This window comes from Ciona robusta, unplaced genomic scaffold, assembly GCF_009617815.1.
Source record: "Ciona robusta unplaced genomic scaffold, ASM961781v2 AP042739.1".
In the NCBI taxonomy this organism is placed as follows: Eukaryota; Metazoa; Chordata; class Ascidiacea; order Phlebobranchia; family Cionidae; genus Ciona; species Ciona robusta.
Window position 1 is genome coordinate 35,001 of NW_028323118.1, and position 2,500 is coordinate 37,500.

At 50.9% G+C, this 2,500-nt stretch overlaps 1 pseudogene; it reads left to right on the plus strand.

Annotated features, from left to right (window-relative positions):
* The window catches only part of LOC149724185 (large subunit ribosomal RNA), a 6,746-nt pseudogene that overhangs the window by 1,662 nt on the left and 2,584 nt on the right, over nucleotides 1–2,500 (plus strand).

Consider the following 2,500-nt stretch of genomic DNA (forward strand, 5'->3'; position numbering starts at 1 on the left):
CGTCGGTGCAGATCTTGGTGGTAGTAGCAAATATTCAAATGAGAACTTTGAAGGTCGAAGTGGAGAAGGGTTCCATGTGAACAGCAGTTGAACATGGGTCAGTCGACCCTAAGGAATAGGCGAAGGCCGTTCTGAAGCGGGGCGATGCTCGCGTTGCCCCGGCGGACCGAAAGGGAATCGGGTTAATATTCCCGAACCTCGACACGGAGATTGGTGCTTCGGCGCCTAGTGCGGTAACGCAAGCGAACTCGGAAACGTTGGCGTGGGTCCCGGGAAGAGTTCTCTTTTCTTGGTAAGGGGTGGCGACCCTGGAATCGGTTTGCCCGGAGATAGGGACATGTGCCCCGTAAAGCAGCACGTCTCTTGTGCTGTCCGGAGAGCCCGCGTCGGCCCGTGAAAATCCGAGGGAGATGGTGTAATTTTCGTGCGAGGTCGTACCCATATCCGCAGCAGGTCTCCAAGGTGAACAGCCTCTGACCGATAGAACAATGTAGGTAAGGGAAGTCGGCAAACTAGATCCGTAACTTCGGGAAAAGGATTGGCTCTAGGGGCTGGGTCGGTCGGGCCGTGGCACGAAGCGGGGTGCGGCGCTGTACCGGACTGGGCGAACGCCTTCGGGTGTGAGCCTGGACCTGTGTCGGCGTCTTCCCGTGGAATGCCGCAGATAATGCGGGCTTCGCGGCCCGCTTCGGCCGGCGTCGAACAGCTGACTTAGAACTGGTACGGACCGGGGGAATCCGACTGTTTAATTAAAACAAAGCTTTGCGATGGCCGTCACCTGGTGTTGACGCAATGTGATTTCTGCCCAGTGCTCTGAATGTCAAAGTGAAGAAATTCAACCAAGCGCGGGTAAACGGCGGGAGTAACTATGACTCTCTTATTTTTATAGTAATTCTCAATGTATACCAGCAAATCTTCAGGCAAGCCAATTCTTTCTGCCGCTCGCAGAAGCGACGAGGTGTTGACACTGTCAAATGCCTTTGAGATATCGAGAAAGGCCAGATTTAGCTCCCTTAGCCGCTTCTGCTGCTCATGGATCAGTGTTGTTACATCCCAGATATTCTCCGCTACCCCATCCCGGGGTAAAAAGGCTTTTTGACACTTATTCAGCGGTACAACCCGCAAAATCCTCCTGCTTAAGATCTTATGAAATAGCCGGATGGCTAAAGAACAGATCGTTATGGGACGGTAGTTCCCAGGCTGACTAAGGTCACCACCCTTAGGGATCAGAATTGTTTGTCCAATTCTACACTGAGTAGGCTGCACGCCTGCCAGGAGCCAAACGTTAAAGTTTCTCGCCAGATCAACGGCCTTAATTCTCTTAAAAGCTGTATACCCCAAACCGTCGGGTCCAGGGGAGCTTTGGGGCATCGAACTTCGTACTGTCTCCACCTCCTCCTGGGTGATTGGATCTAATACTTCCCATCTAATCCCATTCTTTGGTGTTACCACCCGTTCGTCCTCGTCTGACTTCCTCGAGAAAATCCTGGACCAGAATTTAAAACCAACCTCATGCTTCAGCCTTGCCTCTCCAGGCACTTGTTCCCATTGTCCTGAAAGGACATATTCCACCGCTGATTTTCTGCTCTTGGAGAATAGCTTCTGCACCTTGGCAAACTGCTGCCTTCTTACTTTCTTCTTATTTTTCGGCATCTTGCCAACTTCCTGTCTGTCCCTCTTCGGGGATCTGGTTCAAACAACTTCGCGAATTCGCTGTCAATAAGCTCCTGGCTCATCTCTTGCGGCCTGGAACTGGAATCATCACTTATTGCCTGCCGGATGTTACTCCTCCATTCAACTTGATCGTTCACCAAGCGATTCTGCGCACTGGCAGTCGTCGACATGCCTGCCCCCTCTCGCAATTCTTCAAGTATCCGAGAATACTCAGCATTCTTCCCTCTTACTCCTTTGATACTCTCTACTGAGCGGCTGGGATGCAATTCATGCAAATGCTTGTTGATAAATCTCACTCCCCTTTTTCTCGCGTCAAGCTCGTTTCTCGCGAGCATGTACAACTCTTCGCCACACCACCTTGCCTTTGTATGCTGAGGTACATTGGTTTGGTGATAGTATCTTTTGTGGTCCTCGTCCCCACGTCGTAAATGTTGGCTGAGTCCCCTTCCTGAACCAAACGAACGTTGGCACAGGTTACATGTGTAAGAGACCCCAGCCTGTGTAACTATATAGGTTGAAGATAAATGGAATAACATCAGATCCAATTCGGGTGAATCGGGGAATTAAGCAGGGTGACCCTCTTTCTGTCCCCCTTTTCTTGGCAGTAATGGACTGGGCTCTCGAAGACCTGGACCCCGGACTTGGTGTTGAAATAAATGGCCACAAGGTGCAGGCTATGGCGTTTGCAGACGATCTGGTGGTAACCACATCAACGAAGCAGGGGATACAGGCTCAGGTTGACCGACTTTCGGTAAGCCTAAAAAAGAGTGGTCTCGAATTTAATGGTAGGAAGTGCGCCTCAATAAGAATAGCTATTGATGGAAAG